This window comes from Haliotis rubra, unplaced genomic scaffold, assembly GCF_003918875.1.
Source record: "Haliotis rubra isolate DU_JTF1 unplaced genomic scaffold, ASM391887v1 Scf153, whole genome shotgun sequence".
In the NCBI taxonomy this organism is placed as follows: domain Eukaryota; kingdom Metazoa; phylum Mollusca; class Gastropoda; order Lepetellida; family Haliotidae; genus Haliotis; species Haliotis rubra.
Window position 1 is genome coordinate 1559073 of NW_025765481.1, and position 14668 is coordinate 1573740.

At 40.4% G+C, this 14668-nt stretch overlaps 1 protein-coding gene across 1 annotated transcript in view; it reads left to right on the forward strand.

Moving 5' to 3' along the window:
- The first annotated feature begins 2702 nt into the window (after nucleotides 1–2702).
- The window catches only part of LOC124270587 (parapinopsin-like), a 42875-nt gene continuing 30909 nt past the window's right edge, over nucleotides 2703–14668 (forward strand). The window contains exon 1 of the mRNA XM_046705602.1: nucleotides 2703–2851. The gene's annotated coding sequence lies outside the window, so the exon portion shown is untranslated. The remainder of the gene's footprint in view (nucleotides 2852–14668) is intronic.

The following is a 14668-nucleotide window of genomic DNA, read 5'->3' on the forward strand; positions in this document are numbered from 1 at the left end:
GTTGATTCACAGATAAGGTGGTCATAAATCGCACTTACTGTGCACTTTCAACAAAATACATAATACATTGATTGATTAATTAGATAACCAATGTAACAACACGGACATGGAACCGATAGACATCGCTTCACCATGTAATAACACACTGCTGTTTGTACAGACTTGCTACCATCGCACACCGGTGGCTTTCACTGCTGTTAGCACAATGATAAACTGATTTACGTACCTGTTATGTGAAGGACGATGAGAGACTACTATCAATACGGATGTTTTACCTTTACACCAACATTCAGTATTAAATTTACATGGTAGTGATTAGTTTGTCTACATTTACTTTCGTCAGTTCATGTACGATACGCCCTCTGGCGTGGGATATCCTAGTGGTTAAAGCGTTCGGTCGCCATGCCGAATGTCCGGGTTGGATTCCCCGTATAGGTACAGTGTGTGAAACCCATTCTCGTTACCCGCCGTGATATTGCTGGAATGCTGCTAAAAGCGGCGTAAAATACACACTCATATACATCAGAATTTTCTCAAATGTAATAGCATGACGGTACACAAACATAATGGACAAATGATAAACATGTTCACTGTAAAGTGCCGTTAAATTCGAGACATTCTTATCCAATACATTGACATGACCCTCTCCATAACACTAAATTATACTAAATGTGCACTTCTTAAAACAGTCCTTATGGTTTAATAGCCAATGGAGTAATTCGTATTCTCTTAAACAGACCTCATTTCTATGTTGTCATTAAATATGACAAATAAGTTGAGCAGGAGGTGTCAGTCATAGTTGAAGCAGGTAGGTACCTAGGGTTCGAACCTGTAAGGGATACTTCATTTTGTACTTCCATGCGTTCAGTTTCCCAAGTAATTGCCTTCCCATTGCAAACCTACAGTGAGAAAAACGAGGACAGTTAAACAAAAGCAACAACATAATACCTGTCTCGAAGAAATATGGTTTCAACTGAGGCATCCTCATGGCTGGTAACTGTCTTCATCATTAATTGATCATCAAAGGGTGGCATTGTTGGCGAGCTGGCTAAGGCGCCAGGCTAGTGATCCAGCGAGCTTGAGGTGACGGGATCGAGCCCACCTCTGACCGGGTGTAAAAACCTTGGAGTCAACTTTGTGTGCAGACTCTTTCAGTGTTGTCACAGCCCCTAGTGTACACCACACAACCCTGTTCACTTAAAAGATCCGTTGGTATATGACCAGATGGTGGCCACAAGAATATGTGCAAACACCTAGTTGCGGGTACAGCAACGGGCAGTAAACTTGGACAAAGTACCGTGACTATGTGTCCCAGTCCACCCAGCTGTGAATGGGCACCTCGTAAGGATGGGAAAGCCACATTAACTCAGTGCGCCTATAGTGGCTGCAAGAGTTGTATGATCCCTAGGGAGTTGAGATTGATAAAACATTGTGCCGTTTGAGACTGACATCCAATGATCGAGGGAAAAACGAAGCGCCTTTGAGCAGGTGATCTGGATATTGGCGCTATGTAGATATATATCAATGAAAAAAAATATTTGTAGTTTACAGATTTGTTTAGTCTATCTTTTTGTTGATCCCTGGCGCATCAAATCGAAGTTTCTAGTCATGCAGGTAATGTTTGTTTGTTTATCATGATAGCGGCCGATGATAAACAATCCTATCTGTACTAGACTACCCAGTGAGCAGTGATACAGTGAGTGAGTGAGGTTTAGTTTTACGCCGCACTCAGCAATATTCCAGCTATATGGCGGCGGTCTGTAAATAATCGAGTCTGGACCAGACAATCCTGTGATCAACAGCATGGGCATCGATCTGGGAACCGATGGAACCAATTGGGAACCGATGACATGTGTCAACCAAGTCAGTGAGCCTGACCACCCAACGCCTCTTACGACAAGCATGGGTTACTGAAGATCAATATTCTAACCTGGACCTTCACGGGTCAGTGATACAGTGAGCAAAGGTGCACGCCATCATGGTATGATGACACGCTGTTAACCAATTCACCAAGTCTGACGACATACACAGATTCTTGGGGAATTACTCTTACCCGGAATGCCGCAGGGTTCGGGTGGGATTGGGGGTGGTGGGGTACCCTAGCGGTTAAACCGTTCGCTCGTCTCCCGAATGCCCGGGTTGAATGTCCCACATGGGTACACTGTGTAAAGAGTCTCAAAACCAGTCTCCACCCGTCACTAAGATTAGATGCGCCATAAGGTATGTTGTGTCTTACTTCTAGGTATTATTTGTCATAGTGTTTAAAGCATGAGGTGAACCGGTGTGAAAATAATCGATATATTTTTATCTTACTTCAAACCGTTCCATCAAAGTATTATCAGTTTGATGCGCCCTCAGTCTAACACAGTTACAAAAAACTAACGATCACCTTTCAGTTTTCGGTATTTATTGCCACACAAGCGTATTTCACTAAGTTATTGTGACATTCACAATGCAAACGGCCGAGGAGTACTACAAAGTTCAGTACTCCCCCGACATCTGGATCTATCTTTGCCCCACAAGCATCCACAACTCGGTCCCCCAGGCTATATTTACCTCTGAAAGGCACCACGAGTACATTCCTGTACACCGGTTAAATAAAAAGTGAGCAGAGGACTGTCGGTAGCATATTTAGAAATCAATAGATGGGCGTGTAACATAGCTCGGCTACGTCGGAATCTCATCTGTAGGTTTCCCATTAGCACCAGGATCATTATAACATACACGTTCACTGAGGAATTGCCACAGTTATACGGATGAAACTGTGTCTTACTGTTAGATGTTCCATTCCCGGGTCTCCTGATAGGATGTTGTTTTAAGGTGGCATGGATGACGTTTCGCAGACAGAAAGGTAAGATGTATGTTTAATATACTGACATATTGCTCATAAGTGTTTTTAAAAGTAGAATGGTCTTTTTATGACGAGTTTTCGTTTCTCGTAAAGATCTTTGATAGTGTTTTTGTGTCACGCTGAATCTGGAGCAGACAACCCTGTGATGGTTATTGCCAGGAACGATGCACTTCATCGGGTACATTACCTGAGTCAGCCAAGTTACCGGACCTAACCACCGAGGCCAGTATAGGTGGCTGGGGAATTATTCCAGCCCTGTATACCCCTGGGGTGACATTGAAGGAAAATAACTTTAGTTGTATACAGGAATCATGAAAAATGAAAATAATCATATTTTCTCAAATACAGAAACGTAGTTATCAAGCACTTATTCCACTATCTGATATACCAATGGCAGCATTCTGTGAAAAGACACTGCATGTATATCGGTAAATATATGTATCAAACTACGAGTATTTAGTAAATGTCCCGCAGTTATCCTCCAAAGGAGCAACATTCTTGAAGCTACAACATATAATTAGGCTAAAAACAAACACATCTTAAAGGTTTAGTGTGCATCAAGTAATTAGAGAAGGGCACCCAGAGAATTTACTCTAAAGATAATGTTTCTAGATGCTCCTTTCGACTATCAATAATAGTAAGATAACCGAGTTAACACCAAGTTTATTTGAGTTCCCCATAGTTTACTGACATCTTGAGAGCCCCTGGTATCATGCAGTGATAGGATAAGGCAGGAGTGGTGTGCTGTAGATCTTTGTTCTCCTTGCCCGCGTTGACTGCTTTACCGTTTTTCTTGTTATGTATACACCATTGATCTCCCCGCTAAATGATCAACGCCTCGGCCAGTTTAAGCCACAATGTTCATCATTTGTATAATGAGGCATTGTACTCGTACGAAGTATTACGTTACCGTTATACCTCACCATCAGTTTAAATGATAAATTCCCTGTCTACGTATGATTTATTTAGCTTAAGGTAAAATAAAGACGCCTTTGTTTATAAAAATAGGAGCTGTTTGCAATAAAATACCAACGAATGTACAATACGAATGTACAATTTCATTTACTTTAGTGTGAATATGAAATAGTATAAACATGTATATATTTTACATAGTTCTACCCTTGTTGGTTTTAGTCGTAAAAACTGTTCATAAATACAGCTTTGATTTTTCTGTCTTGTTCGTCACACCGTTTTCAGAGCAGATTAATCATCAATTATTCCGTCTATTTATTCACGACGTCAGGATCTATATCATGTTTGTGCATCATCAGAATTTCAAAATATATGTATTTCTATTGTTTAGTCTAGTTTTTCATGACAAAAACAGCAAATAACAGCTTGCGCATACATATATATATATATATTAATAGATAAACAGTTCATGATAAGAGTCACGATCCACATGTGTGAACGAGTGACCTGGCTGTAACGTCGCTTTCAACAGTACGTGATTGATATTATATCGTGTCAGCTTATGTGTAAAGTAAGCTATGTAGTACAGGTCTTAGACCTTTATGAAAATCTTATGAGTGAGTGAGTATGGTTTTACGCCGCTTTTAGCAATATTCCAGCAATATCATGGCGGGGGACACCAGTAATGGGCTTCACACCCATGTGGACAATGGAAACCGGGTCTTCGGCGTGACGAGCGAAAGGTTTAACCACTATGCCACCCCACTGCCCCGAAAATCTTATGAAGGCATGACAACTGTATGCCTCCATGTCGCACTTAACTATTCGTTAAGAAATAAAGTTGTTTCTGTAGACATTTTATATTGTAAATATAATAAGCAGTGTAAAGTCATTAGGGTACGTGTTCATAAGATTTAACTTCTGCGTTTTTGTACGAACGTAAAAAATTGCCGTACATCCGCTTTTACTGATAAGCCGCCATGAATGAACGTATTTCTGTGTCATCTCTTCTTTTGGTTACTGTAGTCTTTAATCCAGTCAGTACCCGTTCTTAATGTACCAGACCCTCGAAGATCCGGGTTAGAATTGATCTTCAGTAACCCATGCTTGTCGTAAAAGGCGACTAACGGGATCGGGTGGTCAGGCTCGCTGACTTGGTTGACACATGTCATCGGTTCCCAACTGCATAGATCGATGCTCATGCTGTTGCTCACTGGATTGTCTGGTCCAGACTCGATTATTTTCAGATCGCCGCCATATAGCTGGAACATTGCAGAGTGCAGCATAAAACTAAACTCACTCACTCACTCTTAATGTACCATGGTTGAAGTGTTTTTCAGGTGAACAATTGATTTGCCTTTGCATGTGTTTGTGGAGGGGCAGGCTACGCTCACGTCTTTGCGAGTACCTGGTATAATCTCTGTTTAATTGTTTTTCATACGCACAGCCATGCGTAGGTCGTGACTCGCACAGTGAAGTTTTGCTATGGCGATGGAAATTGTTGCGTCGTCTTAATTAACTTCGGGATCAATGAACTCGACGGATTCTTCTCAGTGATTAGGTATGTTATAGAATCAGATTACGTATCGTGTATACAGGCAGCGCACGGTCAGATTACAATGTGTAGGTTCGGTGTAACAACCAACAATACTTGAATACCACGTATGTTCAGAGATACGTTTAGAATGACGTAAATTGATTCCTACGGTCCTGTTGAGTAATGATACAGAAATTGTAAGATTACGATGTTCATCAGGTTACACACTAGCTGTTACATTCGTAAACAGTCACCTTCGAGGACATTCGTTCACGACACACTAAACATTTCAGGATTTATTTTAAAAGATGTGAGCTGGCTCTTCTCCACGTACCCGTTGCGAATAGGAAATGATATGTAAATAGAAATACTAGTAAACGTGTAAAGTAATTAATTCTATTAATTTTGAGTGGGTATCAGCTTAAATTGTAATCCTGGTATATAACGCTCACAGCTCGTTATGTGAGTGGTGTACCATATCCGTTATCACTCAGCTTTGAGAAGTGGCAAAATGGCTAGATGCAAGTATAAGACTGACTTGTTCATATAGCATAAGCCTTGACTACAATGGTACAATAGATCACATAGGTTTACAATTGCAATAGGACAAACGTATTACCAAACACTCATTACTTATTGTTACATATTGTCCATACCGATGTCTTCAACTGCATTTAATATGTCTACAAAACACACATTTGTCTTATAATTATAAAACCAGCAATTGATTCAGCCGTCGGCAAATATTTGCAAAATCTTTACGAATAATCACTACGGTAGTGAGTCGATGATGGAAGGAACTGTAATGTGTACATACTGGAAGGGCTGCCTGCGATATTGCTTGCTTGGCTCTACTAAAGACTAATTATTAACGGCGGTGTGTATTTGTGTGTGGAACCTGGTAATCACTCAGGTTAAGAGAGTTTATTTGCGTTTGAATGAAGTACGAATGTGTATTTATGTTACTGAATGGATATCGAGTACGGAGGTGGTTATTTATGGTACTCATCGCACGGTACGATTTACTAACATGAATCTAACAGTAAATTGCTAAAGCGCAAATGAATACCTGTGACAAACATTTTTAGGTCAAACGTATAAAAATGTATTTTTTAGCTACATCAATAATTACTGCTGGTATTTTGTGTCCGTCACGGTATATAAATCTTGCTAGCGAAACGAACTAACTGCCGCGAGCTGAATGAATGTTACAATATATACAGACAACGGGGATGCCGATGGCCAATCGATATCATACAATATTGACACAGAGGATTGCATCACTGATCCGAGTCATAATCGGTCAGAAATCCGTAGTGGGATACAAACAGCATGGTTGTATTTTATCTTTTAATAACCAAATATAAGATTTGTTTGCGTGTTTGTTTTGTTTTTCTTAAACAACCAAGCTTATCTTTTGTAAAGATTCAGTGAAACATTGTCTATTTCCACACCTGTTGTATCTTGTGGTGCATCGAGACTATTTGGGCTGAAATCGGAGCTCACTCTGGGGAGAAAAAAAGAGAGCTCCGTTGATGTTGGTGAAACTGGGTTAAAAGAACGGTTAAGACAAAAAGAAATGTAGAGCTTTTTAACTGTGGAGGTTTGCCATAGCTTCTATATATTCCTGCTTGGAATTGACGCTATCAAGCAAAGGTCAGCTCCGGAAAAAAATGAGTCTGTGAAAAACATATTACAGGGTATATGAAATTGATTTAACAGTGGTTCAGACTCATTATCGGACAAAAAAAGTAACACAAACAGAATTTAACCCTAAACACAAACTATACAAAACGTAATTAGACTGAAAACACTCTAAATATAGGTCCAAAACACACCTACGACACCACTATGGTTTATCCGTTCCTTGTTTGTTTTGTTTATCAACAAGCACAAAAACCGATGGGTGTATATTTTCTTTCGCGTGGCAGTAAATGTTACCACGCGCCAGCTAAAACCGCTGTCTACGAACTGACGCATGGCTTCTGAAACTCAAAGCATCAAAACGAACGAGGTAACGAAGATATTTTCTTGGTGTCCTTTAGAGGTTGGTGTGATGAACAACGAGGAGAGTTCTAAGGATATTCAACTTCTTTATATAATTTAATAAAATGAGCAGGTGCTTGATAACGGCGTTAGTAGTTACACCGAAACGTCGCTCATATGTGTTAGTGTGGCATTCTAGAAGTTGGTGGCATAGAGATGACGAAACTTCATGGATGATCAACGTCTCTATTTTCACAATAGCGACGTTTCGGTATAGCTTCTTATGCCGGTATATGTTTGAAAACGGTGTAAGAAGCTATACCGAAACGTAGCATAATAAAGAAGTTGTATATCCATAGAACTGTCCTCGTTGTTCAACTTAACCGGGCAGTGGATAATGTCTAACTTGCATACAAAGGCGTCAGCAGGCTGAGACATATCCATAGCAGTTATTGAATGGTGAGTCTCAGTTTGTTTTTTGTTCCTACAAACACAAAGCGTTAAGTGCTTTATTGCAGACGTTTCATCTTCAAAATGCAGAAATTCGATATCTCTCATGCAACGTATTGTTCACCGTCTGAGCAAAACTGATTTTCTATTCATCCAAGTATAAATATAGTCGGCTGAGATAGGTCTATGTTTATTGTGTAGATGGAATCATATCTATGGATCATATAGAAAAATACAGGGATAAATATATGCATGTAGTTATGTAAATACAGTAATTATGTGTTCCCTACCATTGAGAATATGATGTGGATGGGAATGGGATAAAGATATTTCAATGATGTTTATACACAGAAAGATGTGCGTGGGACGACGGTGTAGCTTAAAGCGGAATATTGGATGAAAGTTATTACTACATGTAAGTCTTTCTGTTGACCACGAAAACCTGTATGTGACTCCCCATGTAACATGGTTCAAGCCGAACAGTTTGGAATGTAATATGAATGAAACCGGACTGCGTCTCAAGTGAGTAAGTATGAGTTTACGCCACTTTTACCAATATGCAATCAAAATCACGGTGGACAATACCAACTGCCTTGGCACAGTGCACCCATGTGGGGAATCTAATCAAATCATTTAGCGAGAAGAGAGAATGTTTTTGCCACTGGGCTACAACGCCGCCCCTTATGTCTCACAGGGTAACTCTGAGGTTGACACGAGGATTAGACAGGAATATATTCGTTGCTGTGACATGTCTCCTGTTATCATATTTGTGGGTCTCACCGCCAAAAATATAATGAGCGAAAATGTCCACTTGGCGTTATTATGACTTTACAACCTATCAACTAACTCAGTACCACCGTTGACTTTAGCAATATATTCTCAGTCGCAGTACCTAAAACCACAAGGACTATTTGTCTTGTCCGACGGCCATTAGTGTAGCTACGTGACATCGATGTCTGAACCATCAGGTCGAAATGTCTTTATCCACGAATCTTCTTAATAACTTTTGTGTTTCTCTATTGTTTCTACATTGAGCCTGTAATTAAAGTAAAGTAAGACATGAGTTGTGTTGAGTTGAGTTGGGCTTTACGTCACATCGACATTATTTCAGCCATATATATTCTTTTTCATTATTATTTGTAAACAGAAAATATCATAGCACCAAATTAAAAAATAAGCAATTCGTCATTAACATTATATAGACTGTTACAATTCATGGTACAGGTCAACTTCCCTCAGGTAGTTAACAATGAGATGCCCGCTCACGCTAGAAAACAGGTCTTTCAGATTTATCGCTTCGTAGTGTGAATCCCTTGCATTTGAAAAGTCAAGCAGAATATGCTGGATGGTGAACATTTCATCGCTAGAGATACACATAGGAGGTCCGTCTCCGTCCGTTTTCAGAAGATAGTCATGAGTAAACCGACTGACCTCGTATACATTTTGTATAGCCGCACACAGTGTACGTTAGTGCTCTATTTTTATGACTGTTTTGTACCGCATAACAAGCAAATATACTGAATCTGACGGCTTCACGTGAATCAATTTTTGTTAGTTCGTTACACACCGCGAACAACTCGCAAGTAATTGCTTACCAGCAGGAAATAGCACTAATGCGACCAACTTATTGCGTAGATTCAACGTTCCTATCGCGTAACTACGATTTAAGTGTTCGCAGAAAAAACATTACATTCATATCTCGATAACTGAATTTACGACACTGGACTTACTCTACGACATCAAAAGTATTGATATTCCTAACTAACGAACTGAATCGATTTTACGACATCTGTTGTGTGTACATATTCAGTGGTTCAACGGAAAGTAGCTGAGAATTCACAACTGACAATCGCTACCCTATTTGTCTCCAGTACCAGTTGTCAACACATGACATGGCTGATGAAGTGATAGTGACATGACATGACATGTCAAAAGTCAAAAGTCAGTGTCAGCAGAATGACATGACATCTCCTGTCACTGGCGAAATGTGGGAACTAATGAGACGTTTGGGAACAATTGCTTTCTCGCCTGTAGTGTCACCGACAGATGTAGTGGGCTGTCACAATGTTTGACGTATTTCCATAAATGTTTGATAGGTTTCAAATCTGGTGATCAAGAGGGGGAGGAGAGGAACTGAATAGCTTTCCTGGGAACGTATACTTGACGGCGTGAGTCACTTGGTCTGACATTAGCCTGTTTTGGCATTCTGAGTGATGCGGAGTAGGACAGCAGATTGTGATCTCACTAACGTTTCGGTGAACGTGAGCCAGGCTGATCATATCAGGCCTCTGCCCACATCGTTACCATACCTCCTCCGAACCTCTCACCTCCCTGAATGCAGATTTGAGCAGAAAGTTTTCGCCACCGAACCCCACAGTTCTCCATTCCAGGTAAGACTTCTTATTTAAAGATACGTAAGTCGAAATGTCGAAATGTGTGGCAAGCATGTAGCTAACTATACACTGACCAGTAACACTTACCTGCTCCAACACAAACGCTGTGTCAGTTCACACGATCACTCAGTCACTGTATTCAAGCAAACACTCGGTCTCGGAACCGCCAGCTGCAACCGTTATCTTTTATGACATTTACGTCCTGCGATCGAGGTCAACACAGACTGAAGCTTTACCAATGTGCCCGGATTTATCTATACACAATAAATTCTCACGCAAGCTGCCGAAAACCGTATCCTTATCACACAAAGGGTGATGCCTCTACTCTGAGGGCGTTGCTATTTAGTATAGAAGTGACGTCATAGTTCATTCTCTACTGCATGTTCTTCCCAGTAACAGCTTCATGATTTATGAGACTTTAGTATAAATATGATTGATTGACTTTGATGATTGTTGGTATAACACAGCAACATGTAAAGGTCCGTCGGTCGTTGGTTACCAAATCATCTAAAACACACTCAACAACTCAAACGAGTAACTCCTGCTTTTCAGTAAACGGTAATTGCGAAAATCGAAACTTCTCTATTTTGTCGTTGCTTACAACTATGACAGTGATGCCGAGTAATATCACGGGGGCGACAGAATTGATTTCATACGTTGCAGCCATGAAGAGAATCAATCCTGGGTTTGCGTAAAGGTTGTAAGACAACGTGCTCTGTCTGAGGCTGTATATACTTACATATTTCAAACGTCAACTTGAAACTGCTTATATAATTATATGAAAGGCATAGGCGAATCCAAGGGGAGGGGGGTGGGATTCAGGGGGTCGAAAATTCGTGGATCCGCCTATGAAAGGAGAGTCAATAAACTACATACTAGATGGTAACTGTCAAAGCGGGTGTTGACACAGATAATAATAATGGCCATTTATAACGCGCCTTTTCCACACACTCGTGCATGCTGCCTATGAGGGGTTAGAAGGTTATTAGTCAGAAGACTTGTCCCACCGGGTACCCACTTTCTGCTGGGTCAACAGAGGCAATTTTTAACAAACTCATTTGCCTAAGGTGAGAGCGCATGTGTCACATGTGCTTCGTTGTGAGGACAGTTTGACTCCTGAGAGTTTCAGTAAATCAGTTGTGAAGTGTCAAAGTTGTATCTTAATGTATACATATTAAACAAAACTTAGTTGTTAGTTTAGCACAAAACTTGCATACATCTGATATGTTTTCCAGCAGGCTGTCCCATAACTAGGGCATGCACTATCTATTACATGTTACTAGTAGTTTACTCTGCCGCCAGAGATAGCTATTTATATAATGCAATGAGGAAACCTATGTTCCGTACTTACAACGTTCAAGTAAACCCTTGGAAGGACACAACACATCTGTATACTGACTGAATGTATACCCAAACTAGTCTATCAAGTGAAATTTGAACCCTGTGCGAATATAAACGTTAATGCCACAGAGCAAGCATATCGATTATCCGGCGAACCAGATTCCAAAGTCAAAACGCCGCTGAAGACCATATGAACGGATCACCTAAAGTTTACAACATCAAGCTCCAAAGAGGTTAACCATGCCCCACCCTTCCGGTAGCGATAAACGATCACTCAAGTCGCTTCAATTCTATGTGTTCGTCGCTTGATATACCACAGTGGTAGTTCTTCAATGCAACGACGACAAACAAAACAGTCCCCGATTATGAAATTTAATCTGAAAAGCAACCGATACTCAGTTACAGTGGTTCCTTTTGTTGGATGAAGACATAGATTTTGTCAGCAGACAATGTAAACATGACGGTACAAATAGACAATGTTTTGAACACTGACTGAAAATAGCATAACGTTTCAAACTGTTCCCAGGCAGAACGTAAAGCCGTTAGTTGAGAGAATATGGCGGCATCTTGATCTGAAAATACACCACCCTTACCTGAACACATCTGAAACCCTGCAACAAAGACATGCTATTTCAACCAAAGCTGACCCGTGAAGATCTGGGGTAGAATTGGTCTTCAGCAACCCATACTTTTCGTGAGCGGTAAGACTAACAGGATCGAATTGACACATGCCATCATATCCCAGTTGCGTAGATCGATGCTCAGGCCATTGATGACCGGATTATCTGCTTCACACCGCCGCAATACAGCTGGAATATTGGTGAATGCGGCGTTATACAACCAACCAACCAACCAAATCAACAAAAGCTAGTCTGATTAAACACAAATAGCTGATGATGATTTCGCCTAAAGCATTCACCTTACGGATGCGAACATCACGTCGAAGTTTGCAGCGGCGCGTCTCGTTGAGGATTAATGCAATATTTTCTGTTAGTTGACAAAATATTCACCTAGGGTGGATCAGGGGCTAATTACTGTTACTTGCCTGAAGTGACAAATTATCTGGGTTGGGATTATGTCAGGTTATCAGTAAACTAGAGGTGGTGACCCGCCTAGTATTTCATCCAGTGGCACTCTATGAACCCATCCGATTCGAAACCTTTTACCTACTGCGGGCGTTTATTGAGTCCTCTCGGACTGATGGAGTGAACTGTACCCATTGGTCAGAAATAATTAGTTGACGGGTTTCCTCTTTCGGTGTTCATTGTGGGTCATCTTCTAAGCTTGGCATAACTAAGACATTTCAATAGTATGTTCTTAAATTTGTAAGCTGCAACAAACGATTAAATCCTACTGCCTGAAAGACGTGTAGAAGTAATGGCGCCGTAGAACACTTTCTTGAAATAATAAGAGTTGATGTTCAACATTTTTTCTCCCGAGCAATTACTTTGAAGTGAAGATAAGCTGAACGAACATTTTTGTCATGTTCACTGAAAGCCATCGCTCATTTGAAATTGGAGCCAAAGCCACATGTACACGTGATTTGTAAAGTCATTATGCATATCCGTATTTAGAAATGGAACAATGGCACCCCAAGTCAAGGTTGTACACTTGAATGAAGCAGTAAATAGCATAATTTGGCGTGATAATTGGACGATAAGCGAAATATGGTCTGTTGAATATTTTATTATATGCCGTTAATGGACATCATTTCCTGGACGCGCGTGACACAAATATATTAGTTTAATGGATAACTCTAATTCCCAGCTACGGTCTGGTGATGAGAGCACCCACTGAGTCGATCTGCCCACCTGCAGTTCTTGGCTTGGACATTAACTACTTAGTTTACTTCTATTTATTGTCGACAGTGGGCGGTACAGCCAAGACTCATACTTAGTTGTCAAATACATTTCTCGCCAAGCAAAAAAGTGGATTTAATCTTACTTTTTTATTGCTTACAGAAAAAGTGTATAATTATCATCACAACGTTCTGTTATTGTGACATCACTGCATGTGCCTCTACCATGTGTCTATTCTGTGTAAATTATCTCTGTAGGTTACAAAATAACACACATTTATGCGCACGGGTTTTTTTTCCATTCGATCAATTATTCGCACGTATAGAAGTATGTTGTATTATTCATATACGTGACTTACATAAAAACAGCTGCTGGGCAAAAGCAAGCAAACCATGTTTGATGATATCTTTAAAATGCATTTGGAAGTTGGAAAAACTTCTTTGATTCTCAGTAATGTTGTTTCTGAGATTCTTCGTTGACCTTCAGGTGAATACTGAGTAAGACTATAGAGTTAAGATATATAGAAAATATGATGTTGCGTTAATATACACCACGGTGAATGTCCTAAGACCCCGAGATAATGACGAAACGAAAGGGATTAATAATTACAAGCCAATTAAATGCGCTGAAGGAGTAGTAATTGGGCTGGTAGTAATAACAAGGAGATGACTATGGTAACACTATCAATAAGCCAATCAAGAAGAACCTATGTGGTTGATGGTATGATTATAGCACAGCGGAGTACACGAGGAGTAGGTGGATGCCTTTGTGTCTGTTAAAGGCTGGCTTCTTTCTTTGGATTTCAGTATATGTTCTGAAAATTTCCTTTCCTCCATACACTGTTCTTGTTATGGTGACTATTGGTTGATATCAGGAAAAGTGGTGGGTGGTACATTGTATGAGATGTGCGGGGAGTCTTAACAAAGGGTCTGTGTTCTTTATCCTGGAGACTATGGGTCTTTTGAATCTATTGAATATTTTCCAACTCTCTCTCTCTCTCTCTCTCTCTCTCTCTCTCTCTCTCTCTCTCTCTCTCTCTCTCTCTCTCTCTCATATATCACTCCTGTGCTCTCTCTCCCCGCCTCCTCGCTCTCGCTCTCATACTGTGCTCTCTCTGCTCTCTCTCTCGCTCTCTATATCATCTCTCTCTCTCTCTCTCTCTCTCTCTCTCTCTCTCTCTCTCTCTCTCTCTCTCTCTCTCTCTCTCTCTCTCTCTCTCTCTCTCTCTCTCTCTCTCTCTCTCAGGGATATTGCTAAAAGACAACACTCACTGACTCGGTGGGTACGATATGGCACTCGGCAACATTTTCTATTTCAAAGCTACCTATTTCATTAAAGATTCTTAGTATTCTAGTATTCTGTGTAATCTAACTGACGGAGATAAAACCCTGGATATTGA